This window comes from Phallusia mammillata, chromosome 2, assembly GCF_965637545.1.
Source record: "Phallusia mammillata chromosome 2, kaPhaMamm4.hap1.1, whole genome shotgun sequence".
Lineage (NCBI taxonomy): Eukaryota > Metazoa > Chordata > Ascidiacea > Phlebobranchia > Ascidiidae > Phallusia > Phallusia mammillata.
In genome coordinates this window covers 16479405-16500705 of record NC_137253.1, presented here as the reverse complement: position 1 = coordinate 16500705, position 21301 = coordinate 16479405, and the positions used below count along the sequence as shown (strand labels likewise).

Genomic DNA, 21301 nt, shown 5'->3' with positions numbered 1-21301 from the left:
ACTTCTCTAATTTGACTTCCGTCGCATTGCCTATTTTTCACCAAAACAAACCTGGTGTGATTCAGGTTTGAGAATACTTACATTTTTTGTTTATTAGCTGAATTTCAATTTCTGTCGGCTTCGAGGGTTGCGCGGTGTTGGAATCCCGACCAAAAGTGTTCATTGACACTTGACAAGGAGATTTGAATTCAATTTACTGCACATGGCCGGTTAGCTCAGTTGGTTAGAGCGTTGTGCTAATAACGCAAATGTCGCGGGTTCGATCCCCGTACTGGCCAGGTTATCGCCTCGATAGCTCAGTCGGGAGAGCGTCAGACTGAAGATCTGAAGGTCCCTGGTTCAATCCCGGGTCGAGGCAACACATCTTTTGCAACATTTTGTAATATTTTTTTCTACATTAGTTGTTCTGTGTTGGTGAGAATCACAACGAGAAAGTGCACTGAAAATGTTTACCGACAGATGCAAATTGACTTTACATTAAATCTGTCAGAAAATAGTCTCAGAGAACATTTTGAAAAAAGATTTCTACTACAGTAGGCTACTTGCTTCTCTAGTAGTTATTGCTTCTCTAATTTGACTTCCATCGCATTGCTTATTTTTCACCAAAACAAACCTGGTGTGATTCAGGTTTGAGAATACTTACATTGTTTGTTTATTAGCTGAATTTCAATTTCTGTCGGCTCCGAGGGTTGCGCGGTGTTGGAATCCCGACCAAAAGTGTTCATTGACACTTGACAAGGAGATTTGAATTGAATTTACAGCACATGGCCGGTTAGCTCAGTTGGTTAGAGCGTTGTGCTAATAACGCAAATGTCGCGGGTTCGATCCCCGTACTGGCCAGGTTATCGCCTCGATAGCTCAGTCGGGAGAGCGTCAGACTGAAGATCTGAAGGTCCCTGGTTCAATCCCGGGTCGAGGCAACACATCTTTTGCAACATTTTGTAATATTTTTTTCTACATTAGTTGTTCTGTGTTGGTGAGAATCACAACGAGAAAGTGCACTGAAAATGTTTACCGACAGATGCAAATTGACTTTACATTAAATCTGTCAGAAAATAGTCTCAGAGGACATTTTGAAAAAAGATTTCTACAACAGTACTTGCTTCTCTAGTAGTTTATTACTTCTCTAATTTGACTTCCGTCGCATTGCCTATTTTTCACCAAAACAAACCTGGTGTGATTCAGGTTTGAGAATACTTACATTGTTTGTTTATTAGCTGAATTTCAATTTCTGTCGGCTTCGAGGGTTGCGCGGTGTTGGAATCCCGACCAAAAGTGTTCATTGACACTTAATGACAAGGAGATTTGAATTCAATTTACAGTACATGGCCGGTTAGCTCAGTTGATTAGAGCGTTGTGCTAATAACGCAAATGTCGCGGGTTCGATCCCCGTACTGGCCAGGTTATCGCCTCGATAGCTCAGTCGGGAGAGCGTCAGACTGAAGATCTGAAGGTCCCTGGTTCAATCCAGGGTCGAGGCAACACATCTTTTGTAATATTGTTTTCTACATTAGTTGTTCTGTGTTGGTGAGAATCACAACGAGAAAGTGCACTGAAAATGTTTACCGACAGATGCAAATTGACTTTACATTAAATCTGTCAGAAAATAGTCTCAGACAACATTTTGAAAAAAGATTTTTACTACTGTAGGCTACTTGCTTCTCTAGTAGTTATTACTTCTCTAATTTGACTTCCATCGCATTGCCTATTTTTCACCAAAACAAACCTGGTGTGATTCAGGTTTGAGAATACTTACATTGTTTGTTTATTAGCTGAATTTAAATTTCTGTCGGCTCCGAGGGTTGCGCGGTGTTGGAATCCCGACCAAAAGTGTTCATTGACACTTGACAAGGAGATTTGAATTGAATTTACAGCACATGGCCGGTTAGCTCAGTTGGTTAGAGCGTTGTGCTAATAACGCAAATGTCGCGGGTTCGATCCCCGTACTGGCCAGGTTATCGCCTCGATAGCTCAGTCGGGATAGCGTCAGACTGAAGATCTGAAGGACCCTGGTTCAATCCCGGGTCGAGGCAACACATCTTTTGCAACATTTTGTAATGTTGTTTTCTACATTTGTTGTTCTGTGTTGGTGAGAATCACAACGAGAAAGTACACTGAAAATGTTTACCGACAGATGCAAATTGACTTTACATTAAATCTGTCAGAAAATAGTCTCAGAGAACATTTTGAAAAAAGATTTCTACAACAGTACTTGCTTCTCTACTTCTCTAATTTGACTTCCGTCGCATTGCCTATTTTTCACCAAAACAAACCTGGTGTGATTCAGGTTTGAGAATACTTACATTTTTTGTTTATTAGCTGAATTTCAATTTCTGTCGGCTTCGAGGGTTGCGCGGTGTTGGAATCCCGACCAAAAGTGTTCATTGACACTTGACAAGGAGATTTGAATTCAATTTACTGCACATGGCCGGTTAGCTCAGTTGGTTAGAGCGTTGTGCTAATAACGCAAATGTCGCGGGTTCGATCCCCGTACTGGCCAGGTTATCGCCTCGATAGCTCAGTCGGGAGAGCGTCAGACTGAAGATCTGAAGGTCCCTGGTTCAATCCCGGGTCGAGGCAACACATCTTTTGCAACATTTTGTAATATTTTTTTCTACATTAGTTGTTCTGTGTTGGTGAGAATCACAACGAGAAAGTGCACTGAAAATGTTTACCGACAGATGCAAATTGACTTTACATTAAATCTGTCAGAAAATAGTCTCAGAGAACATTTTGAAAAAAGATTTCTACTACAGTAGGCTACTTGCTTCTCTAGTAGTTATTGCTTCTCTAATTTGACTTCCATCGCATTGCTTATTTTTCACCAAAACAAACCTGGTGTGATTCAGGTTTGAGAATACTTACATTGTTTGTTTATTAGCTGAATTTCAATTTCTGTCGGCTCCGAGGGTTGCGCGGTGTTGGAATCCCGACCAAAAGTGTTCATTGACACTTGACAAGGAGATTTGAATTGAATTTACTGCACATGGCCGGTTAGCTCAGTTGGTTAGAGCGTTGTGCTAATAACGCAAATGTCGCGGGTTCGATCCCCGTACTGGCCAGGTTATCGCCTCGATAGCTCAGTCGGGAGAGCGTCAGACTGAAGATCTGAAGGTCCCTGGTTCAATCCCGGGTCGAGGCAACACATCTTTTGCAACATTTTGTAATGTTGTTTTCTACATTTGTTGTTCTGTGTTGGTGAGAATCACAACGAGAAAGTACACTGAAAATGTTTACCGACAGATGCAAATTGACTTTACATTAAATCTGTCAGAAAATAGTCTCAGAGAACATTTTGAAAAAAGATTTCTACAACAGTACTTGCTTCTCTAGTAGTTTATTACTTCTCTAATTTGACTTCCGTCGCATTGCCTATTTTTCACCAAAACAAACCTGGTGTGATTCAGGTTTGAGAATACTTACATTTTTTGTTTATTAGCTGAATTTAAATTTCTGTCGGCTTCGAGGGTTGCGCGGTGTTGGAATCCCGACCAAAAGTGTTCATTGACACTTAATGACAAGGAGATTTGAATTCAATTTACAGTACATGGCCGGTTAGCTCAGTTGATTAGAGCGTTGTGCTAATAACGCAAATGTCGCGGGTTCGATCCCCGTACTGGCCAGGTTATCGCCTCGATAGCTCAGTCGGGAGAGCGTCAGACTGAAGATCTGAAGGTCCCTGGTTCAATCCCGGGTCGAGGCAACACATCTTTTGTAATATTTTTTTCTACATTAGTTGTTCTGTGTTGGTGAGAATCACAACGAGAAAGTGCACTGAAAATGTTTACCGACAGATGCAAATTGACTTTACATTAAATCTGTCAGAAAATAGTCTCAGAGAACATTTTGAAAAAAGATTTCTACTACAGTAGGCTACTTGCTTCTCTAGTAGTTATTGCTTCTCTAATTTGACTTCCATCGCATTGCTTATTTTTCACCAAAACAAACCTGGTGTGATTCAGGTTTGAGAATACTTACATTGTTTGTTTATTAGCTGAATTTAAATTTCTGTCGGCTCCGAGGGTTGCGCGGTGTTGGAATCCCGACCAAAAGTGTTCATTGACACTTGACAAGGAGATTTGAATTGAATTTACAGCACATGGCCGGTTAGCTCAGTTGGTTAGAGCGTTGTGCTAATAACGCAAATGTCGCGGGTTCGATCCCCGTACTGGCCAGGTTATCGCCTCGATAGCTCAGTCGGGAGAGCGTCAGACTGAAGATCTGAAGGTCCCTGGTTCAATCCCGGGTCGAGGCAACACATCTTTTGCAACATTTTGTAATATTGTTTTCTACATTAGTTGTTCTGTGTTGGTGAGAATCACAACGAGAAAGTACACTGAAAATGTTTACCGACAGATGCAAATTGACTTTACATTAAATCTGTCAGAAAATAGTCTCAGAGGACATTTTGAAAAAAGATTTCTACAACAGTACTTGCTTCTCTACTTCTCTAATTTGACTTCCGTCGCATTGCCTATTTTTCACCAAAACAAACCTGGTGTGATTCAGGTTTGAGAATACTTACATTTTTTGTTTATTAGCTGAATTTCAATTTCTGTCGGCTTCGAGGGTTGCGCGGTGTTGGAATCCCGACCAAAAGTGTTCATTGACACTTGACAAGGAGATTTGAATTCAATTTACTGCACATGGCCGGTTAGCTCAGTTGGTTAGAGCGTTGTGCTAATAACGCAAATGTCGCGGGTTCGATCCCCGTACTGGCCAGGTTATCGCCTCGATAGCTCAGTCGGGAGAGCGTCAGACTGAAGATCTGAAGGTCCCTGGTTCAATCCCGGGTCGAGGCAACACATCTTTTGCAACATTTTGTAATATTTTTTTCTACATTAGTTGTTCTGTGTTGGTGAGAATCACAACGAGAAAGTGCACTGAAAATGTTTACCGACAGATGCAAATTGACTTTACATTAAATCTGTCAGAAAATAGTCTCAGAGAACATTTTGAAAAAAGATTTCTACTACAGTAGGCTACTTGCTTCTCTAGTAGTTATTGCTTCTCTAATTTGACTTCCATCGCATTGCTTATTTTTCACCAAAACAAACCTGGTGTGATTCAGGTTTGAGAATACTTACATTGTTTGTTTATTAGCTGAATTTCAATTTCTGTCGGCTCCGAGGGTTGCGCGGTGTTGGAATCCCGACCAAAAGTGTTCATTGACACTTGACAAGGAGATTTGAATTGAATTTACAGCACATGGCCGGTTAGCTCAGTTGGTTAGAGCGTTGTGCTAATAACGCAAATGTCGCGGGTTCGATCCCCGTACTGGCCAGGTTATCGCCTCGATAGCTCAGTCGGGAGAGCGTCAGACTGAAGATCTGAAGGTCCCTGGTTCAATCCCGGGTCGAGGCAACACATCTTTTGCAACATTTTGTAATATTGTTTTCTACATCAGTTGTTCTGTGTTGGTGAGAATCACAACGAGAAAGTACACTGAAAATGTTTACCGACAGATGCAAATTGACTTTACATTAAATCTGTCAGAAAATAGTCTCAGAGGACATTTTGAAAAAAGATTTCTACAACAGTACTTGCTTCTCTACTTCTCTAATTTGACTTCCGTCGCATTGCCTATTTTTCACCAAAACAAACCTGGTGTGATTCAGGTTTGAGAATACTTACATTTTTTGTTTATTAGCTGAATTTCAATTTCTGTCGGCTTCGAGGGTTGCGCGGTGTTGGAATCCCGACCAAAAGTGTTCATTGACACTTGACAAGGAGATTTGAATTCAATTTACTGCACATGGCCGGTTAGCTCAGTTGGTTAGAGCGTTGTGCTAATAACGCAAATGTCGCGGGTTCGATCCCCGTACTGGCCAGGTTATCGCCTCGATAGCTCAGTCGGGAGAGCGTCAGACTGAAGATCTGAAGGTCCCTGGTTCAATCCCGGGTCGAGGCAACACATCTTTTGCAACATTTTGTAATGTAGTTTTCTACATTTGTTGTTCTGTGTTGGTGAGAATCACAACGAGAAAGTACACTGAAAATGTTTACCGACAGATGCAAATTGACTTTACATTAAATCTGTCAGAAAATAGTCTCAGAGAACATTTTGAAAAAAGATTTCTACAACAGTACTTGCTTCTCTACTTCTCTAATTTGACTTCCGTCGCATTGCCTATTTTTCACCAAAACAAACCTGGTGTGATTCAGGTTTGAGAATACTTACATTTTTTGTTTATTAGCTGAATTTCAATTTCTGTCGGCTTCGAGGGTTGCGCGGTGTTGGAATCCCGACCAAAAGTGTTCATTGACACTTGACAAGGAGATTTGAATTCAATTTACTGCACATGGCCGGTTAGCTCAGTTGGTTAGAGCGTTGTGCTAATAACGCAAATGTCGCGGGTTCGATCCCCGTACTGGCCAGGTTATCGCCTCGATAGCTCAGTCGGGAGAGCGTCAGACTGAAGATCTGAAGGTCCCTGGTTCAATCCCGGGTCGAGGCAACACATCTTTTGCAACATTTTGTAATATTTTTTTCTACATTAGTTGTTCTGTGTTGGTGAGAATCACAACGAGAAAGTGCACTGAAAATGTTTACCGACAGATGCAAATTGACTTTACATTAAATCTGTCAGAAAATAGTCTCAGAGAACATTTTGAAAAAAGATTTCTACTACAGTAGGCTACTTGCTTCTCTAGTAGTTATTGCTTCTCTAATTTGACTTCCATCGCATTGCTTATTTTTCACCAAAACAAACCTGGTGTGATTCAGGTTTGAGAATACTTACATTGTTTGTTTATTAGCTGAATTTAAATTTCTGTCGGCTCCGAGGGTTGCGCGGTGTTGGAATCCCGACCAAAAGTGTTCATTGACACTTGACAAGGAGATTTGAATTGAATTTACAGCACATGGCCGGTTAGCTCAGTTGGTTAGAGCGTTGTGCTAATAACGCAAATGTCGCGGGTTCGATCCCCGTACTGGCCAGGTTATCGCCTCGATAGCTCAGTCGGGAGAGCGTCAGACTGAAGATCTGAAGGTCCCTGGTTCAATCCCGGGTCGAGGCAACACATCTTTTGCAACATTTTGTAATGTTGTTTTCTACATTTGTTGTTCTGTGTTGGTGAGAATCACAACGAGAAAGTACACTGAAAATGTTTACCGACAGATGCAAATTGACTTTACATTAAATCTGTCAGAAAATAGTCTCAGAGAACATTTTGAAAAAAGATTTCTACAACAGTACTTGCTTCTCTAGTAGTTTATTACTTCTCTAATTTGACTTCCGTCGCATTGCCTATTTTTCACCAAAACAAACCTGGTGTGATTCAGGTTTGAGAATACTTACATTTTTTGTTTATTAGCTGAATTTCAATTTCTGTCGGCTTCGAGGGTTGCGCGGTGTTGGAATCCCGACCAAAAGTGTTCATTGACACTTGACAAGGAGATTTGAATTGAATTTACAGCACATGGCCGGTTAGCTCAGTTGGTTAGAGCGTTGTGCTAATAACGCAAATGTCGCGGGTTCGATCCCCGTACTGGCCAGGTTATCGCCTCGATAGCTCAGTCGGGAGAGCGTCAGACTGAAGATCTGAAGGTCCCTGGTTCAATCCCGGGTCGAGGCAACACATCTTTTGTAATATTTTTTTCTACATTAGTTGTTCTGTGTTGGTGAGAATCACAACGAGAAAGTGCACTGAAAATGTTTACCGACAGATGCAAATTGACTTTACATTAAATCTGTCAGAAAATAGTCTCAGAGAACATTTTGAAAAAAGATTTCTACTACAGTAGGCTACTTGCTTCTCTAGTAGTTATTGCTTCTCTAATTTGACTTCCATCGCATTGCTTATTTTTCACCAAAACAAACCTGGTGTGATTCAGGTTTGAGAATACTTACATTGTTTGTTTATTAGCTGAATTTAAATTTCTGTCGGCTCCGAGGGTTGCGCGGTGTTGGAATCCCGACCAAAAGTGTTCATTGACACTTGACAAGGAGATTTGAATTGAATTTACAGCACATGGCCGGTTAGCTCAGTTGGTTAGAGCGTTGTGCTAATAACGCAAATGTCGCGGGTTCGATCCCCTTACTGGCCAGGTTATCGCCTCGATAGCTCAGTCGGGAGAGCGTCAGACTGAAGATCTGAAGGTCCCTGGTTCAATCCCGGGTCGAGGCAACACATCTTTTGCAACATTTTGTAATATTTTTTTCTACATTAGTTGTTCTGTGTTGGTGAGAATCACAACGAGAAAGTGCACTGAAAATGTTTACCGACAGATGCAAATTGACTTTACATTAAATCTGTCAGAAAATAGTCTCAGAGAACATTTTGAAAAAAGATTTCTACTGCAGTAGGCTACTTGCTTCTCTAGTAGTTATTGCTTCTCTAATTTGACTTCCATCGCATTGCTTATTTTTCACCAAAACAAACCTGGTGTGATTCAGGTTTGAGAATACTTACATTGTTTGTTTATTAGCTGAATTTCAATTTCTGTCGGCTCCGAGGGTTGCGCGGTGTTGGAATCCCGACCAAAAGTGTTCATTGACACTTGACAAGGAGATTTGAATTGAATTTACAGCACATGGCCGGTTAGCTCAGTTGGTTAGAGCGTTGTGCTAATAACGCAAATGTCGCGGGTTCGATCCCCGTACTGGCCAGGTTATCGCCTCGATAGCTCAGTCGGGAGAGCGTCAGACTGAAGATCTGAAGGTCCCTGGTTCAATCCCGGGTCGAGGCAACACATCTTTTGCAACATTTTGTAATGTTGTTTTCTACATTTGTTGTTCTGTGTTGGTGAGAATCACAACGAGAAAGTACACTGAAAATGTTTACCGACAGATGCAAATTGACTTTACATTAAATCTGTCAGAAAATAGTCTCAGAGAACATTTTGAAAAAAGATTTCTACAACAGTACTTGCTTCTCTAGTAGTTTATTACTTCTCTAATTTGACTTCCGTCGCATTGCCTATTTTTCACCAAAACAAACCTGGTGTGATTCAGGTTTGAGAATACTTACATTTTTTGTTTATTAGGTGAATTTCAATTTCTGTCGGCTTCGAGGGTTGCGCGGTGTTGGAATCCCGACCAAAAGTGTTCATTGACACTTGACGAGGAGATTTGAATTCAATTTACTGACCATGGCCGGTTAGCTCAGTTGGTTAGAGCGTTGTGCTAATAACGCAAATGTCGCGGGTTCGATCCCCGTACTGGCCAGGTTATCGCCTCGATAGCTCAGTCGGGAGAGCGTCAGACTGAAGATCTGAAGGTCCCTGGTTCAATCCCGGGTCGAGGCAACACATCTTTTGCAACATTTTGTAATATTTTTTTCTACATTAGTTGTTCTGTGTTGGTGAGAATCACAACGAGAAAGTGCACTGAAAATGTTTACCGACAGATGCAAATTGACTTTACATTAAATCTGTCAGAAAATAGTCTCAGAGAACATTTTGAAAAAAGATTTCTACTACAGTAGGCTACTTGCTTCTCTAGTAGTTATTGCTTCTCTAATTTGACTTCCATCGCATTGCTTATTTTTCACCAAAACAAACCTGGTGTGATTCAGGTTTGAGAATACTTACATTGTTTGTTTATTAGCTGAATTTCAATTTCTGTCGGCTCCGAGGGTTGCGCGGTGTTGGAATCCCGACCAAAAGTGTTCATTGACACTTGACAAGGAGATTTGAATTGAATTTACAGCACATGGCCGGTTAGCTCAGTTGGTTAGAGCGTTGTGCTAATAACGCAAATGTCGCGGGTTCGATCCCCGTACTGGCCAGGTTATCGCCTCGATAGCTCAGTCGGGAGAGCGTCAGACTGAAGATCTGAAGGTCCCTGGTTCAATCCCGGGTCGAGGCAACACATCTTTTGCAACATTTTGTAATGTTGTTTTCTACATTTGTTGTTCTGTGTTGGTGAGAATCACAACGAGAAAGTACACTGAAAATGTTTACCGACAGATGCAAATTGACTTTACATTAAATCTGTCAGAAAATAGTCTCAGAGAACATTTTGAAAAAAGATTTCTACTACAGTAGGCTACTTGCTTCTCTAGTAGTTATTGCTTCTCCAATTTGACTTCCATCGCATTGCTTATTTTTCACCAAAACAAACCTGGTGTGATTCAGGTTTGAGAATACTTACATTGTTTGTTTATTAGCTGAATTTAAATTTCTGTCGGCTCCGAGGGTTGCGCGGTGTTGGAATCCCGACCAAAAGTGTTCATTGACACTTGACAAGGAGATTTGAATTGAATTTACAGCACATGGCCGGTTAGCTCAGTTGGTTAGAGCGTTGTGCTAATAACGCAAATGTCGCGGGTTCGATCCCCGTACTGGCCAGGTTATCGCCTCGATAGCTCAGTCGGGAGAGCGTCAGACTGAAGATCTGAAGGTCCCTGGTTCAATCCCGGGTCGAGGCAACACATCTTTTGTAATATTTTTTTCTACATTAGTTGTTCTGTGTTGGTGAGAATCACAACGAGAAAGTGCACTGAAAATGTTTACCGACAGATGCAAATTGATTTTACATTAAATCTGTCAGAAAATAGTCTCAGAGAACATTTTGAAAAAAGATTTCTACTACAGTAGGCTACTTGCTTCTCTAGTAGTTATTGCTTCTCTAATTTGACTTCCATCGCATTGCTTATTTTTCACCAAAACAAACCTGGTGTGATTCAGGTTTGAGAATACTTACATTGTTTGTTTATTAGCTGAATTTCAATTTCTGTCGGCTCCGAGGGTTGCGCGGTGTTGGAATCCCGACCAAAAGTGTTCATTGACACTTGACAAGGAGATTTGAATTGAATTTACAGCACATGGCCGGTTAGCTCAGTTGGTTAGAGCGTTGTGCTAATAACGCAAATGTCGCGGGTTCGATCCCCGTACTGGCCAGGTTATCGCCTCGATAGCTCAGTCGGGAGAGCGTCAGACTGAAGATCTGAAGGTCCCTGGTTCAATCCCGGGTCGAGGCAACACATCTTTTGCAACATTTTGTAATATTGTTTTCTACATTAGTTGTTCTGTGTTGGTGAGAATCACAACGAGAAAGTACACTGAAAATGTTTACCGACAGATGCAAATTGACTTTACATTAAATCTGTCAGAAAATAGTCTCAGAGGACATTTTGAAAAAAGATTTCTACAACAGTACTTGCTTCTCTACTTCTCTAATTTGACTTCCGTCGCATTGCCTATTTTTCACCAAAACAAACCTGGTGTGATTCAGGTTTGAGAATACTTACATTTTTTGTTTATTAGCTGAATTTCAATTTCTGTCGGCTTCGAGGGTTGCGCGGTGTTGGAATCCCGACCAAAAGTGTTCATTGACACTTGACAAGGAGATTTGAATTCAATTTACTGCACATGGCCGGTTAGCTCAGTTGGTTAGAGCGTTGTGCTAATAACGCAAATGTCGCGGGTTCGATCCCCGTACTGGCCAGGTTATCGCCTCGATAGCTCAGTCGGGAGAGCGTCAGACTGAAGATCTGAAGGTCCCTGGTTCAATCCCGGGTCGAGGCAACACATCTTTTGCAACATTTTGTAATATTTTTTTCTACATTAGTTGTTCTGTGTTGGTGAGAATCACAACGAGAAAGTGCACTGAAAATGTTTACCGACAGATGCAAATTGACTTTACATTAAATCTGTCAGAAAATAGTCTCAGAGAACATTTTGAAAAAAGATTTCTACTACAGTAGGCTACTTGCTTCTCTAGTAGTTATTGCTTCTCTAATTTGACTTCCATCGCATTGCTTATTTTTCACCAAAACAAACCTGGTGTGATTCAGGTTTGAGAATACTTACATTGTTTGTTTATTAGCTGAATTTCAATTTCTGTCGGCTCCGAGGGTTGCGCGGTGTTGGAATCCCGACCAAAAGTGTTCATTGACACTTGACAAGGAGATTTGAATTGAATTTACAGCACATGGCCGGTTAGCTCAGTTGGTTAGAGCGTTGTGCTAATAACGCAAATGTCGCGGGTTCGATCCCCGTACTGGCCAGGTTATCGCCTCGATAGCTCAGTCGGGAGAGCGTCAGACTGAAGATCTGATGGTCCCTGGTTCAATCCAGGGTCGAGGCAACACATCTTTTGTAATATTTTTTTCTACATTAGTTGTTCTGTGTTGGTGAGAATCACAACGAGAAAGTGCACTGAAAATGTTTACCGACAGATGCAAATTGACTTTACATTAAATCTGTCAGAAAATAGTCTCAGAGAACATTTTGAAAAAAGATTTCTACTACAGTAGGCTACTTGCTTCTCTAGTAGTTATTGCTTCTCTAATTTGACTTCCATCGCATTGCTTATTTTTCACCAAAACAAACCTGGTGTGATTCAGGTTTGAGAATACTTACATTGTTTGTTTATTAGCTGAATTTCAATTTCTGTCGGCTCCGAGGGTTGCGCGGTGTTGGAATCCCGACCAAAAGTGTTCATTGACACTTGACAAGGAGATTTGAATTGAATTTACAGCACATGGCCGGTTAGCTCAGTTGGTTAGAGCGTTGTGCTAATAACGCAAATGTCGCGGGTTCGATCCCCGTACTGGCCAGGTTATCGCCTCGATAGCTCAGTCGGGAGAGCGTCAGACTGAAGATCTGAAGGTCCCTGGTTCAATCCCGGGTCGAGGCAACACATCTTTTGCAACATTTTGTAATATTGTTTTCTACATTAGTTGTTCTGTGTTGGTGAGAATCACAACGAGAAAGTACACTGAAAATGTTTACCGACAGATGCAAATTGACTTTACATTAAATCTGTCAGAAAATAGTCTCAGAGGACATTTTGAAAAAAGATTTCTACAACAGTACTTGCTTCTCTACTTCTCTAATTTGACTTCCGTCGCATTGCCTATTTTTCACCAAAACAAACCTGGTGTGATTCAGGTTTGAGAATACTTACATTTTTTGTTTATTAGCTGAATTTAAATTTCTGTCGGCTTCGAGGGTTGCGCGGTGTTGGAATCCCGACCAAAAGTGTTCATTGACACTTGACAAGGAGATTTGAATTCAATTTACTGCACATGGCCGGTTAGCTCAGTTGGTTAGAGCGTTGTGCTAATAACGCAAATGTCGCGGGTTCGATCCCCGTACTGGCCAGGTTATCGCCTCGATAGCTCAGTCGGGAGAGCGTCAGACTGAAGATCTGAAGGTCCCTGGTTCAATCCCGGGTCGAGGCAACACATCTTTTGCAACATTTTGTAATGTAGTTTTCTACATTAGTTGTTCTGTGTTGGTGAGAATCACAACGAGAAAGTACACTGAAAATGTTTACCGACAGATGCAAATTGACTTTACATTAAATCTGTCAGAAAATAGTCTCAGAGAACATTTTGAAAAAAGATTTCTACAACAGTACTTGCTTCTCTACTTCTCTAATTTGACTTCCGTCGCATTGCCTATTTTTCACCAAAACAAACCTGGTGTGATTCAGGTTTGAGAATACTTACATTTTTTGTTTATTAGCTGAATTTCAATTTCTGTCGGCTTCGAGGGTTGCGCGGTGTTGGAATCCCGACCAAAAGTGTTCATTGACACTTGACAAGGAGATTTGAATTCAATTTACTGCACATGGCCGGTTAGCTCAGTTGGTTAGAGCGTTGTGCTAATAACGCAAATGTCGCGGGTTCGATCCCCGTACTGGCCAGGTTATCGCCTCGATAGCTCAGTCGGGAGAGCGTCAGACTGAAGATCTGAAGGTCCCTGGTTCAATCCCGGGTCGAGGCAACACATCTTTTGCAACACATCTTTTGTAATATTTTTTTCTACATTAGTTGTTCTGTGTTGGTGAGAATCACAACGAGAAAGTGCACTGAAAATGTTTACCGACAGATGCAAATTGACTTTACATTAAATCTGTCAGAAAATAGTCTCAGAGAACATTTTGAAAAAAGATTTCTACTACAGTAGGCTACTTGCTTCTCTAGTAGTTATTGCTTCTCTAATTTGACTTCCATCGCATTGCTTATTTTTCACCAAAACAAACCTGGTGTGATTCAGGTTTGAGAATACTTACATTGTTTGTTTATTAGCTGAATTTAAATTTCTGTCGGCTCCGAGGGTTGCGCGGTGTTGGAATCCCGACCAAAAGTGTTCATTGACACTTGACAAGGAGATTTGAATTGAATTTACAGCACATGGCCGGTTAGCTCAGTTGGTTAGAGCGTTGTGCTAATAACGCAAATGTCGCGGGTTCGATCCCCGTACTGGCCAGGTTATCGCCTCGATAGCTCAGTCGGGAGAGCGTCAGACTGAAGATCTGAAGGTCCCTGGTTCAATCCCGGGTCGAGGCAACACATCTTTTGCAACATTTTGTAATGTTGTTTTCTACATTTGTTGTTCTGTGTTGGTGAGAATCACAACGAGAAAGTACACTGAAAATGTTTACCGACAGATGCAAATTGACTTTACATTAAATCTGTCAGAAAATAGTCTCAGAGAACATTTTGAAAAAAGATTTCTACAACAGTACTTGCTTCTCTAGTAGTTTATTACTTCTCTAATTTGACTTCCGTCGCATTGCCTATTTTTCACCAAAACAAACCTGGTGTGATTCAGGTTTGAGAATACTTACATTTTTTGTTTATTAGGTGAATTTCAATTTCTGTCGGCTTCGAGGGTTGCGCGGTGTTGGAATCCCGACCAAAAGTGTTCATTGACACTTGACGAGGAGATTTGAATTCAATTTACTGCACATGGCCGGTTAGCTCAGTTGGTTAGAGCGTTGTGCTAATAACGCAAATGTCGCGGGTTCGATCCCCGTACTGGCCAGGTTATCGCCTCGATAGCTCAGTCGGGAGAGCGTCAGACTGAAGATCTGAAGGTCCCTGGTTCAATCCCGGGTCGAGGCAACACATCTTTTGCAACATTTTGTAATATTTTTTTCTACATTAGTTGTTCTGTGTTGGTGAGAATCACAACGAGAAAGTGCACTGAAAATGTTTACCGACAGATGCAAATTGACTTTACATTAAATCTGTCAGAAAATAGTCTCAGAGAACATTTTGAAAAAAGATTTCTACTACAGTAGGCTACTTGCTTCTCTAGTAGTTATTGCTTCTCTAATTTGACTTCCATCGCATTGCTTATTTTTCACCAAAACAAACCTGGTGTGATTCAGGTTTGAGAATACTTACATTGTTTGTTTATTAGCTGAATTTCAATTTCTGTCGGCTCCGAGGGTTGCGCGGTGTTGGAATCCCGACCAAAAGTGTTCATTGACACTTGACAAGGAGATTTGAATTGAATTTACAGCACATGGCCGGTTAGCTCAGTTGGTTAGAGCGTTGTGCTAATAACGCAAATGTCGCGGGTTCGATCCCCGTACTGGCCAGGTTATCGCCTCGATAGCTCAGTCGGGAGAGCGTCAGACTGAAGATCTGAAGGTCCCTGGTTCAATCCCGGGTCGAGGCAACACATCTTTTGCAACATTTTGTAATGTTGTTTTCTACATTTGTTGTTCTGTGTTGGTGAGAATCACAACGAGAAAGTACACTGAAAATGTTTACCGACAGATGCAAATTGACTTTACATTAAATCTGTCAGAAAATAGTCTCAGAGAACATTTTGAAAAAAGATTTCTACTACAGTAGGCTACTTGCTTCTCTAGTAGTTATTGCTTCTCCAATTTGACTTCCATCGCATTGCTTATTTTTCACCAAAACAAACCTGGTGTGATTCAGGTTTGAGAATACTTACATTGTTTGTTTATTAGCTGAATTTAAATTTCTGTCGGCTCCGAGGGTTGCGCGGTGTTGGAATCCCGACCAAAAGTGTTCATTGACACTTGACAAGGAGATTTGAATTGAATTTACAGCACATGGCCGGTTAGCTCAGTTGGTTAGAGCGTTGTGCTAATAACGCAAATGTCGCGGGTTCGATCCCCGTACTGGCCAGGTTATCGCCTCGATAGCTCAGTCGGGAGAGCGTCAGACTGAAGATCTGAAGGTCCCTGGTTCAATCCCGGGTCGAGGCAACACATCTTTTGTAATATTTTTTTCTACATTAGTTGTTCTGTGTTGGTGAGAATCACAACGAGAAAGTGCACTGAAAATGTTTACCGACAGATGCAAATTGATTTTACATTAAATCTGTCAGAAAATAGTCTCAGAGAACATTTTGAAAAAAGATTTCTACTACAGTAGGCTACTTGCTTCTCTAGTAGTTATTGCTTCTCTAATTTGACTTCCATCGCATTGCTTATTTTTCACCAAAACAAACCTGGTGTGATTCAGGTTTGAGAATACTTACATTGTTTGTTTATTAGCTGAATTTCAATTTCTGTCGGCTCCGAGGGTTGCGCGGTGTTGGAATCCCGACCAAAAGTGTTCATTGACACTTGACAAGGAGATTTGAATTGAATTTACAGCACATGGCCGGTTAGCTCAGTTGGTTAGAGCGTTGTGCTAATAACGCAAATGTCGCGGGTTCGATCCCCGTACTGGCCAGGTTATCGCCTCGATAGCTCAGTCGGGAGAGCGTCAGACTGAAGATCTGAAGGTCCCTGGTTCAATCCCGGGTCGAGGCAACACATCTTTTGCAACATTTTGTAATATTGTTTTCTACATTAGTTGTTCTGTGTTGGTGAGAATCACAACGAGAAAGTACACTGAAAATGTTTACCGACAGATGCAAATTGACTTTACATTAAATCTGTCAGAAAATAGTCTCAGAGGACATTTTGAAAAAAGATTTCTACAACAGTACTTGCTTCTCTACTTCTCTAATTTGACTTCCGTCGCATTGCCTATTTTTCACCAAAACAAACCTGGTGTGATTCAGGTTTGAGAATACTTACATTTTTTGTTTATTAGCTGAATTTCAATTTCTGTCGGCTTCGAGGGTTGCGCGGTGTTGGAATCCCGACCAAAAGTGTTCATTGACACTTGACAAGGAGATTTGAATTCAATTTACTGCACATGGCCGGTTAGCTCAGTTGGTTAGAGCGTTGTGCTAATAACGCAAATGTCGCGGGTTCGATCCCCGTACTGGCCAGGTTATCGCCTCGATAGCTCAGTCGGGAGAGCGTCAGACTGAAGATCTGAAGGTCCCTGGTTCAATCCCGGGTCGAGGCAACACATCTTTTGCAACATTTTGTAATATTTTTTTCTACATTAGTTGTTCTGTGTTGGTGAGAATCACAACGAGAAAGTGCACTGAAAATGTTTACCGACAGATGCAAATTGACTTTACATTAAATCTGTCAGAAAATAGTCTCAGAGAACATTTTGAAAAAAGATTTCTACTACAGTAGGCTACTTGCTTCTCTAGTAGTTATTGCTTCTCTAATTTGACTTCCATCGCATTGCTTATTTTTCACCAAAACAAACCTGGTGTGATTCAGGTTTGAGAATACTTACATTGTTTGTTTATTAGCTGAATTTCAATTTCTGTCGGCTCCGAGGGTTGCGCGGTGTTGGAATCCCGACCAAAAGTGTTCATTGACACTTGACAAGGAGATTTGAATTGAATTTACAGCACATGGCCGGTTAGCTCAGTTGGTTAGAGCGTTGTGCTAATAACGCAAATGTCGCGGGTTCGATCCCCGTACTGGCCAGGTTATCGCCTCGATAGCTCAGTCGGGAGAGCGTCAGACTGAAGATCTGATGGTCCCTGGTTCAATCCAGGGTCGAGGCAACACATCTTTTGTAATATTTTTTTCTACATTAGTTGTTCTGTGTTGGTGAGAATCACAACGAGAAAGTGCACTGAAAATGTTTACCGACAGATGCAAATTGACTTTACATTAAATCTGTCAGAAAATAGTCTCAGAGAACATTTTGAAAAAAGATTTCTACTACAGTAGGCTACTTGCTTCTCTAGTAGTTATTGCTTCTCTAATTTGACTTCCATCGCATTGCTTATTTTTCACCAAAACAAACCTGGTGTGATTCAGGTTTGAGAATACTTACATTGTTTGTTTATTAGCTGAATTTCAATTTCTGTCGGCTCCGAGGGTTGCGCGGTGTTGGAATCCCGACCAAAAGTGTTCATTGACACTTGACAAGGAGATTTGAATTGAATTTACAGCACATGGCCGGTTAGCTCAGTTGGTTAGAGCGTTGTGCTAATAACGCAAATGTCGCGGGTTCGATCCCCGTACTGGCCAGGTTATCGCCTCGATAGCTCAGTCGGGAGAGCGTCAGACTGAAGATCTGAAGGTCCCTGGTTCAATCCCGGGTCGAGGCAACACATCTTTTGCAACATTTTGTAATATTGTTTTCTACATTAGTTGTTCTGTGTTGGTGAGAATCACAACGAGAAAGTACACTGAAAATGTTTACCGACAGATGCAAATTGACTTTACATTAAATCTGTCAGAAAATAGTCTCAGAGGACATTTTGAAAAAAGATTTCTACAACAGTACTTGCTTCTCTACTTCTCTAATTTGACTTCCGTCGCATTGCCTATTTTTCACCAAAACAAACCTGGTGTGATTCAGGTTTGAGAATACTTACATTTTTTGTTTATTAGCTGAATTTAAATTTCTGTCGGCTTCGAGGGTTGCGCGGTGTTGGAATCCCGACCAAAAGTGTTCATTGACACTTGACAAGGAGATTTGAATTCAATTTACTGCACATGGCCGGTTAGCTCAGTTGGTTAGAGCGTTGTGCTAATAACGCAAATGTCGCGGGTTCGATCCCCGTACTGGCCAGGTTATCGCCTCGATAGCTCAGTCGGGAGAGCGTCAGACTGAAGATCTGAAGGTCCCTGGTTCAATCCCGGGTCGAGGCAACACATCTTTTGCAACATTTTGTAATGTAGTTTTCTACATTAGTTGTTCTGTGTTGGTGAGAATCACAACGAGAAAGTACACTGAAAATGTTTACCGACAGATGCAAATTGACTTTACATTAAATCTGTCAGAAAATAGTCTCAGAGAACATTTTGAAAAAAGATTTCTACAACAGTACTTGCTTCTCTACTTCTCTAATTTGACTTCCGTCGCATTGCCTATTTTTCACCAAAACAAACCTGGTGTGATTCAGGTTTGAGAATACTTACATTTTTTGTTTATTAGCTGAATTTCAATTTCTGTCGGCTTCGAGGGTTGCGCGGTGTTGGAATCCCGACCAAAAGTGTTCATTGACACTTGACAAGGAGATTTGAATTCAATTTACTGCACATGGCCGGTTAGCTCAGTTGGTTAGAGCGTTGTGCTAATAACGCAAATGTCGCGGGTTCGATCCCCGTACTGGCCAGGTTATCGCCTCGATAGCTCAGTCGGGAGAGCGTCAGACTGAAGATCTGAAGGTCCCTGGTTCAATCCCGGGTCGAGGCAACACATCTTTTGCAACACATCTTTTGTAATATTTTTTTCTACATTAGTTGTTCTGTGTTGGTGAGAATCACAACGAGAAAGTGCACTGAAAATGTTTACCGACAGATGCAAATTGACTTTACATTAAATCTGTCAGAAAATAGTCTCAGAGAACATTTTGAAAAAAGATTTCTACTACAGTAGGCTACTTGCTTCTCTAGTAGTTATTGCTTCTCTAATTTGACTTCCATCGCATTGCTTATTTTTCACCAAAACAAACCTGGTGTGATTCAGGTTTGAGAATACTTACATTGTTTGTTTATTAGCTGAATTTAAATTTCTGTCGGCTCCGAGGGTTGCGCGGTGTTGGAATCCCGACCAAAAGTGTTCATTGACACTTGACAAGGAGATTTGAATTGAATTTACAGCACATGGCCGGTTAGCTCAGTTGGTTAGAGCGTTGTGCTAATAACGCAAATGTCGCGGGTTCGATCCCCGTACTGGCCAGGTTATCGCCTCGATAGCTCAGTCGGGAGAGCGTCAGACTGAAGATCTGAAGGTCCCTGGTTCAATCCCGGGTCGAGGCAACACATCTTTTGCAACATTTTGTAATGTTGTTTTCTACATTTGTTGTTCTGTGTTGGTGAGAATCACAACGAGAAAGTACACTGAAAATGTTTACCGACAGATGCAAATTGACTTTACATTAAATCTGTCAGAAAATAGTCTCAGAGAACATTTTGAAAAAAGATTTCTACAACAGTACTTGCTTCTCTAGTAGTTTATTACTTCTCTAATTTGACTTCCGTCGCATTGCCTATTTTTCACCAAAACAAACCTGGTGTGATTCAGGTTTGAGAATACTTACATTTTTTGTTTATTAGCTGAATTTCAATTTCTGTCGGCTTCGAGGGTTGCGCGGTGTTGGAATCCCGACCAAAAGTGTTCATTGACACTTAATGACAAGGAGATTTGAATTCAATTTACAGTACATGGCCGGTTAGCTCAGTTGATTAGAGCGTTGTGCTAATAACGCAAATGTCGCGGGTTCGATCCCCGTACTGGCCAGGTTATCGCCTCGATAGCTCAGTCGGGAGAGCGTCAGACTGAAGATCTGAAGGTCCCTGGTTCAATCCCGGGTCGAGGCAACACATCTTTTGTAATATTTTTTTCTACATTAGTTGTTCTGTGTTGGTGAGAATCACAACGAGAAAGTGCACTGAAAATGTTTACCGACAGATGCAAATTGACTTTACATTAAATCTGTCAGAAAATAGTCTCAGAGAACATTTTGAAAAAAGATTTCTACTACAGTAGGCTACTTGCTTCTCTAGTAGTTATTGCTTCTCTAATTTGACTTCCATCGCATTGCTTATTTTTCACCAAAACAAACCTGGTGTGATTCAGGTTTGAGAATACTTACATTGTTTGTTTATTAGCTGAATTTAAATTTCTGTCGGCTCCGAGGGTTGCGCGGTGTTGGAATCCCGACCAAAAGTGTTCATTGACACTTGACAAGGAGATTTGAATTGAATTTACAGCACATGGCCGGTTAGCTCAGTTGGTTAGAGCGTTGTGCTAATAACGCAAATGTCGCGGGTTCGATCCCCTTACTGGCCAGGTTATCGCCTCGATAGCTCAGTCGGGAGAGCGTCAGACTGAAGATCTGAAGGTCCCTGGTTCAATCCCGGGTCGAGGCAACACATCTTTTGCAACATTTTGTAATATTTTTTTCTACATTAGTTGTTCTGTGTTGGTGAGAATCACAACGAGAAAGTGCACTGAAAATGTTTACCGACAGATGCAAATTGACTTTACATTAAATCTGTCAGAAAATAGTCTCAGAGAACATTTTGAAAAAAGATTTCTACTACAGTAGGCTACTTGCTTCTCTAGTAGTTATTGCTTCTCTAATTTGACTTCCATCGCATTGCTTATTTTTCACCAAAACAAACCTGGTGTGATTCAGGTTTGAGAATACTTACATTGTTTGTTTATTAGCTGAATTTCAATTTCTGTCGGCTCCGAGGGTTGCGCGGTGTTGGAATCCCGACCAAAAGTGTTCATTGACACTTGACAAGGAGAT

The 21301-nt window shown here is 41.2% G+C and overlaps 70 non-coding genes across 70 annotated transcripts; all 70 read left to right on the top strand.

The window, feature by feature from the left end:
• Positions 1-204: 204 nt before the first annotated feature.
• Positions 205-278, top strand: Trnai-aau (transfer RNA isoleucine (anticodon AAU)). The gene has a single exon. It is a non-coding gene; the product is annotated as a tRNA-Ile (tRNA).
• Positions 279-285: 7 nt separating this feature from the next.
• On the top strand, positions 286-358 carry Trnaf-gaa (transfer RNA phenylalanine (anticodon GAA)). Its single transcript has one exon. It is a non-coding gene; the product is annotated as a tRNA-Phe (tRNA).
• A 408-nt stretch (positions 359-766) lies between these two features.
• Trnai-aau (transfer RNA isoleucine (anticodon AAU)) lies at positions 767-840 on the top strand. Its single transcript has one exon. It is a non-coding gene; the product is annotated as a tRNA-Ile (tRNA).
• Positions 841-847: 7 nt separating this feature from the next.
• On the top strand, positions 848-920 carry Trnaf-gaa (transfer RNA phenylalanine (anticodon GAA)). The gene has a single exon. It is a non-coding gene; the product is annotated as a tRNA-Phe (tRNA).
• A 407-nt stretch (positions 921-1327) lies between these two features.
• Positions 1328-1401, top strand: Trnai-aau (transfer RNA isoleucine (anticodon AAU)). The gene has a single exon. It is a non-coding gene; the product is annotated as a tRNA-Ile (tRNA).
• Positions 1402-1879: 478 nt separating this feature from the next.
• Positions 1880-1953, top strand: Trnai-aau (transfer RNA isoleucine (anticodon AAU)). The gene has a single exon. It is a non-coding gene; the product is annotated as a tRNA-Ile (tRNA).
• A 473-nt stretch (positions 1954-2426) lies between these two features.
• Trnai-aau (transfer RNA isoleucine (anticodon AAU)) lies at positions 2427-2500 on the top strand. Its single transcript has one exon. It is a non-coding gene; the product is annotated as a tRNA-Ile (tRNA).
• Positions 2501-2507: 7 nt separating this feature from the next.
• Trnaf-gaa (transfer RNA phenylalanine (anticodon GAA)) lies at positions 2508-2580 on the top strand. Its single transcript has one exon. It is a non-coding gene; the product is annotated as a tRNA-Phe (tRNA).
• A 408-nt stretch (positions 2581-2988) lies between these two features.
• Trnai-aau (transfer RNA isoleucine (anticodon AAU)) lies at positions 2989-3062 on the top strand. The gene has a single exon. It is a non-coding gene; the product is annotated as a tRNA-Ile (tRNA).
• A 7-nt stretch (positions 3063-3069) lies between these two features.
• Positions 3070-3142, top strand: Trnaf-gaa (transfer RNA phenylalanine (anticodon GAA)). The gene has a single exon. It is a non-coding gene; the product is annotated as a tRNA-Phe (tRNA).
• Positions 3143-3549: 407 nt separating this feature from the next.
• Trnai-aau (transfer RNA isoleucine (anticodon AAU)) lies at positions 3550-3623 on the top strand. Its single transcript has one exon. It is a non-coding gene; the product is annotated as a tRNA-Ile (tRNA).
• Positions 3624-3630: 7 nt separating this feature from the next.
• On the top strand, positions 3631-3703 carry Trnaf-gaa (transfer RNA phenylalanine (anticodon GAA)). Its single transcript has one exon. It is a non-coding gene; the product is annotated as a tRNA-Phe (tRNA).
• A 398-nt stretch (positions 3704-4101) lies between these two features.
• On the top strand, positions 4102-4175 carry Trnai-aau (transfer RNA isoleucine (anticodon AAU)). The gene has a single exon. It is a non-coding gene; the product is annotated as a tRNA-Ile (tRNA).
• A 7-nt stretch (positions 4176-4182) lies between these two features.
• On the top strand, positions 4183-4255 carry Trnaf-gaa (transfer RNA phenylalanine (anticodon GAA)). Its single transcript has one exon. It is a non-coding gene; the product is annotated as a tRNA-Phe (tRNA).
• Positions 4256-4648: 393 nt separating this feature from the next.
• Trnai-aau (transfer RNA isoleucine (anticodon AAU)) lies at positions 4649-4722 on the top strand. Its single transcript has one exon. It is a non-coding gene; the product is annotated as a tRNA-Ile (tRNA).
• A 7-nt stretch (positions 4723-4729) lies between these two features.
• Positions 4730-4802, top strand: Trnaf-gaa (transfer RNA phenylalanine (anticodon GAA)). Its single transcript has one exon. It is a non-coding gene; the product is annotated as a tRNA-Phe (tRNA).
• Positions 4803-5210: 408 nt separating this feature from the next.
• Positions 5211-5284, top strand: Trnai-aau (transfer RNA isoleucine (anticodon AAU)). The gene has a single exon. It is a non-coding gene; the product is annotated as a tRNA-Ile (tRNA).
• Positions 5285-5291: 7 nt separating this feature from the next.
• Positions 5292-5364, top strand: Trnaf-gaa (transfer RNA phenylalanine (anticodon GAA)). The gene has a single exon. It is a non-coding gene; the product is annotated as a tRNA-Phe (tRNA).
• A 393-nt stretch (positions 5365-5757) lies between these two features.
• On the top strand, positions 5758-5831 carry Trnai-aau (transfer RNA isoleucine (anticodon AAU)). Its single transcript has one exon. It is a non-coding gene; the product is annotated as a tRNA-Ile (tRNA).
• Positions 5832-5838: 7 nt separating this feature from the next.
• On the top strand, positions 5839-5911 carry Trnaf-gaa (transfer RNA phenylalanine (anticodon GAA)). Its single transcript has one exon. It is a non-coding gene; the product is annotated as a tRNA-Phe (tRNA).
• A 393-nt stretch (positions 5912-6304) lies between these two features.
• Positions 6305-6378, top strand: Trnai-aau (transfer RNA isoleucine (anticodon AAU)). Its single transcript has one exon. It is a non-coding gene; the product is annotated as a tRNA-Ile (tRNA).
• Positions 6379-6385: 7 nt separating this feature from the next.
• On the top strand, positions 6386-6458 carry Trnaf-gaa (transfer RNA phenylalanine (anticodon GAA)). Its single transcript has one exon. It is a non-coding gene; the product is annotated as a tRNA-Phe (tRNA).
• A 408-nt stretch (positions 6459-6866) lies between these two features.
• Positions 6867-6940, top strand: Trnai-aau (transfer RNA isoleucine (anticodon AAU)). The gene has a single exon. It is a non-coding gene; the product is annotated as a tRNA-Ile (tRNA).
• A 7-nt stretch (positions 6941-6947) lies between these two features.
• On the top strand, positions 6948-7020 carry Trnaf-gaa (transfer RNA phenylalanine (anticodon GAA)). The gene has a single exon. It is a non-coding gene; the product is annotated as a tRNA-Phe (tRNA).
• A 404-nt stretch (positions 7021-7424) lies between these two features.
• Trnai-aau (transfer RNA isoleucine (anticodon AAU)) lies at positions 7425-7498 on the top strand. The gene has a single exon. It is a non-coding gene; the product is annotated as a tRNA-Ile (tRNA).
• A 7-nt stretch (positions 7499-7505) lies between these two features.
• Positions 7506-7578, top strand: Trnaf-gaa (transfer RNA phenylalanine (anticodon GAA)). The gene has a single exon. It is a non-coding gene; the product is annotated as a tRNA-Phe (tRNA).
• A 479-nt stretch (positions 7579-8057) lies between these two features.
• Trnaf-gaa (transfer RNA phenylalanine (anticodon GAA)) lies at positions 8058-8130 on the top strand. Its single transcript has one exon. It is a non-coding gene; the product is annotated as a tRNA-Phe (tRNA).
• A 408-nt stretch (positions 8131-8538) lies between these two features.
• On the top strand, positions 8539-8612 carry Trnai-aau (transfer RNA isoleucine (anticodon AAU)). Its single transcript has one exon. It is a non-coding gene; the product is annotated as a tRNA-Ile (tRNA).
• Positions 8613-8619: 7 nt separating this feature from the next.
• On the top strand, positions 8620-8692 carry Trnaf-gaa (transfer RNA phenylalanine (anticodon GAA)). Its single transcript has one exon. It is a non-coding gene; the product is annotated as a tRNA-Phe (tRNA).
• Positions 8693-9096: 404 nt separating this feature from the next.
• Positions 9097-9170, top strand: Trnai-aau (transfer RNA isoleucine (anticodon AAU)). Its single transcript has one exon. It is a non-coding gene; the product is annotated as a tRNA-Ile (tRNA).
• A 7-nt stretch (positions 9171-9177) lies between these two features.
• Trnaf-gaa (transfer RNA phenylalanine (anticodon GAA)) lies at positions 9178-9250 on the top strand. Its single transcript has one exon. It is a non-coding gene; the product is annotated as a tRNA-Phe (tRNA).
• A 408-nt stretch (positions 9251-9658) lies between these two features.
• Trnai-aau (transfer RNA isoleucine (anticodon AAU)) lies at positions 9659-9732 on the top strand. The gene has a single exon. It is a non-coding gene; the product is annotated as a tRNA-Ile (tRNA).
• Positions 9733-9739: 7 nt separating this feature from the next.
• On the top strand, positions 9740-9812 carry Trnaf-gaa (transfer RNA phenylalanine (anticodon GAA)). Its single transcript has one exon. It is a non-coding gene; the product is annotated as a tRNA-Phe (tRNA).
• A 408-nt stretch (positions 9813-10220) lies between these two features.
• Trnai-aau (transfer RNA isoleucine (anticodon AAU)) lies at positions 10221-10294 on the top strand. Its single transcript has one exon. It is a non-coding gene; the product is annotated as a tRNA-Ile (tRNA).
• A 7-nt stretch (positions 10295-10301) lies between these two features.
• Positions 10302-10374, top strand: Trnaf-gaa (transfer RNA phenylalanine (anticodon GAA)). The gene has a single exon. It is a non-coding gene; the product is annotated as a tRNA-Phe (tRNA).
• Positions 10375-10772: 398 nt separating this feature from the next.
• Positions 10773-10846, top strand: Trnai-aau (transfer RNA isoleucine (anticodon AAU)). Its single transcript has one exon. It is a non-coding gene; the product is annotated as a tRNA-Ile (tRNA).
• Positions 10847-10853: 7 nt separating this feature from the next.
• Positions 10854-10926, top strand: Trnaf-gaa (transfer RNA phenylalanine (anticodon GAA)). The gene has a single exon. It is a non-coding gene; the product is annotated as a tRNA-Phe (tRNA).
• A 393-nt stretch (positions 10927-11319) lies between these two features.
• Trnai-aau (transfer RNA isoleucine (anticodon AAU)) lies at positions 11320-11393 on the top strand. Its single transcript has one exon. It is a non-coding gene; the product is annotated as a tRNA-Ile (tRNA).
• A 7-nt stretch (positions 11394-11400) lies between these two features.
• Trnaf-gaa (transfer RNA phenylalanine (anticodon GAA)) lies at positions 11401-11473 on the top strand. The gene has a single exon. It is a non-coding gene; the product is annotated as a tRNA-Phe (tRNA).
• Positions 11474-11881: 408 nt separating this feature from the next.
• Trnai-aau (transfer RNA isoleucine (anticodon AAU)) lies at positions 11882-11955 on the top strand. Its single transcript has one exon. It is a non-coding gene; the product is annotated as a tRNA-Ile (tRNA).
• A 478-nt stretch (positions 11956-12433) lies between these two features.
• Positions 12434-12507, top strand: Trnai-aau (transfer RNA isoleucine (anticodon AAU)). The gene has a single exon. It is a non-coding gene; the product is annotated as a tRNA-Ile (tRNA).
• Positions 12508-12514: 7 nt separating this feature from the next.
• Trnaf-gaa (transfer RNA phenylalanine (anticodon GAA)) lies at positions 12515-12587 on the top strand. The gene has a single exon. It is a non-coding gene; the product is annotated as a tRNA-Phe (tRNA).
• Positions 12588-12980: 393 nt separating this feature from the next.
• On the top strand, positions 12981-13054 carry Trnai-aau (transfer RNA isoleucine (anticodon AAU)). The gene has a single exon. It is a non-coding gene; the product is annotated as a tRNA-Ile (tRNA).
• Positions 13055-13061: 7 nt separating this feature from the next.
• On the top strand, positions 13062-13134 carry Trnaf-gaa (transfer RNA phenylalanine (anticodon GAA)). The gene has a single exon. It is a non-coding gene; the product is annotated as a tRNA-Phe (tRNA).
• Positions 13135-13527: 393 nt separating this feature from the next.
• Positions 13528-13601, top strand: Trnai-aau (transfer RNA isoleucine (anticodon AAU)). Its single transcript has one exon. It is a non-coding gene; the product is annotated as a tRNA-Ile (tRNA).
• Positions 13602-13608: 7 nt separating this feature from the next.
• Positions 13609-13681, top strand: Trnaf-gaa (transfer RNA phenylalanine (anticodon GAA)). The gene has a single exon. It is a non-coding gene; the product is annotated as a tRNA-Phe (tRNA).
• A 412-nt stretch (positions 13682-14093) lies between these two features.
• On the top strand, positions 14094-14167 carry Trnai-aau (transfer RNA isoleucine (anticodon AAU)). Its single transcript has one exon. It is a non-coding gene; the product is annotated as a tRNA-Ile (tRNA).
• Positions 14168-14174: 7 nt separating this feature from the next.
• Trnaf-gaa (transfer RNA phenylalanine (anticodon GAA)) lies at positions 14175-14247 on the top strand. The gene has a single exon. It is a non-coding gene; the product is annotated as a tRNA-Phe (tRNA).
• Positions 14248-14651: 404 nt separating this feature from the next.
• Positions 14652-14725, top strand: Trnai-aau (transfer RNA isoleucine (anticodon AAU)). Its single transcript has one exon. It is a non-coding gene; the product is annotated as a tRNA-Ile (tRNA).
• A 7-nt stretch (positions 14726-14732) lies between these two features.
• Trnaf-gaa (transfer RNA phenylalanine (anticodon GAA)) lies at positions 14733-14805 on the top strand. The gene has a single exon. It is a non-coding gene; the product is annotated as a tRNA-Phe (tRNA).
• A 408-nt stretch (positions 14806-15213) lies between these two features.
• Positions 15214-15287, top strand: Trnai-aau (transfer RNA isoleucine (anticodon AAU)). The gene has a single exon. It is a non-coding gene; the product is annotated as a tRNA-Ile (tRNA).
• Positions 15288-15294: 7 nt separating this feature from the next.
• Positions 15295-15367, top strand: Trnaf-gaa (transfer RNA phenylalanine (anticodon GAA)). Its single transcript has one exon. It is a non-coding gene; the product is annotated as a tRNA-Phe (tRNA).
• A 408-nt stretch (positions 15368-15775) lies between these two features.
• Positions 15776-15849, top strand: Trnai-aau (transfer RNA isoleucine (anticodon AAU)). The gene has a single exon. It is a non-coding gene; the product is annotated as a tRNA-Ile (tRNA).
• A 7-nt stretch (positions 15850-15856) lies between these two features.
• Trnaf-gaa (transfer RNA phenylalanine (anticodon GAA)) lies at positions 15857-15929 on the top strand. The gene has a single exon. It is a non-coding gene; the product is annotated as a tRNA-Phe (tRNA).
• A 398-nt stretch (positions 15930-16327) lies between these two features.
• Positions 16328-16401, top strand: Trnai-aau (transfer RNA isoleucine (anticodon AAU)). Its single transcript has one exon. It is a non-coding gene; the product is annotated as a tRNA-Ile (tRNA).
• A 7-nt stretch (positions 16402-16408) lies between these two features.
• Trnaf-gaa (transfer RNA phenylalanine (anticodon GAA)) lies at positions 16409-16481 on the top strand. The gene has a single exon. It is a non-coding gene; the product is annotated as a tRNA-Phe (tRNA).
• A 393-nt stretch (positions 16482-16874) lies between these two features.
• On the top strand, positions 16875-16948 carry Trnai-aau (transfer RNA isoleucine (anticodon AAU)). The gene has a single exon. It is a non-coding gene; the product is annotated as a tRNA-Ile (tRNA).
• A 7-nt stretch (positions 16949-16955) lies between these two features.
• On the top strand, positions 16956-17028 carry Trnaf-gaa (transfer RNA phenylalanine (anticodon GAA)). The gene has a single exon. It is a non-coding gene; the product is annotated as a tRNA-Phe (tRNA).
• A 408-nt stretch (positions 17029-17436) lies between these two features.
• Trnai-aau (transfer RNA isoleucine (anticodon AAU)) lies at positions 17437-17510 on the top strand. The gene has a single exon. It is a non-coding gene; the product is annotated as a tRNA-Ile (tRNA).
• Positions 17511-17988: 478 nt separating this feature from the next.
• Positions 17989-18062, top strand: Trnai-aau (transfer RNA isoleucine (anticodon AAU)). The gene has a single exon. It is a non-coding gene; the product is annotated as a tRNA-Ile (tRNA).
• A 7-nt stretch (positions 18063-18069) lies between these two features.
• Positions 18070-18142, top strand: Trnaf-gaa (transfer RNA phenylalanine (anticodon GAA)). Its single transcript has one exon. It is a non-coding gene; the product is annotated as a tRNA-Phe (tRNA).
• A 393-nt stretch (positions 18143-18535) lies between these two features.
• Trnai-aau (transfer RNA isoleucine (anticodon AAU)) lies at positions 18536-18609 on the top strand. Its single transcript has one exon. It is a non-coding gene; the product is annotated as a tRNA-Ile (tRNA).
• A 7-nt stretch (positions 18610-18616) lies between these two features.
• On the top strand, positions 18617-18689 carry Trnaf-gaa (transfer RNA phenylalanine (anticodon GAA)). Its single transcript has one exon. It is a non-coding gene; the product is annotated as a tRNA-Phe (tRNA).
• Positions 18690-19082: 393 nt separating this feature from the next.
• Trnai-aau (transfer RNA isoleucine (anticodon AAU)) lies at positions 19083-19156 on the top strand. The gene has a single exon. It is a non-coding gene; the product is annotated as a tRNA-Ile (tRNA).
• A 7-nt stretch (positions 19157-19163) lies between these two features.
• On the top strand, positions 19164-19236 carry Trnaf-gaa (transfer RNA phenylalanine (anticodon GAA)). The gene has a single exon. It is a non-coding gene; the product is annotated as a tRNA-Phe (tRNA).
• Positions 19237-19648: 412 nt separating this feature from the next.
• Positions 19649-19722, top strand: Trnai-aau (transfer RNA isoleucine (anticodon AAU)). Its single transcript has one exon. It is a non-coding gene; the product is annotated as a tRNA-Ile (tRNA).
• Positions 19723-19729: 7 nt separating this feature from the next.
• Positions 19730-19802, top strand: Trnaf-gaa (transfer RNA phenylalanine (anticodon GAA)). The gene has a single exon. It is a non-coding gene; the product is annotated as a tRNA-Phe (tRNA).
• A 407-nt stretch (positions 19803-20209) lies between these two features.
• Trnai-aau (transfer RNA isoleucine (anticodon AAU)) lies at positions 20210-20283 on the top strand. Its single transcript has one exon. It is a non-coding gene; the product is annotated as a tRNA-Ile (tRNA).
• Positions 20284-20290: 7 nt separating this feature from the next.
• Trnaf-gaa (transfer RNA phenylalanine (anticodon GAA)) lies at positions 20291-20363 on the top strand. Its single transcript has one exon. It is a non-coding gene; the product is annotated as a tRNA-Phe (tRNA).
• A 479-nt stretch (positions 20364-20842) lies between these two features.
• On the top strand, positions 20843-20915 carry Trnaf-gaa (transfer RNA phenylalanine (anticodon GAA)). Its single transcript has one exon. It is a non-coding gene; the product is annotated as a tRNA-Phe (tRNA).
• The last annotated feature ends 386 nt before the right edge of the window (positions 20916-21301 follow it).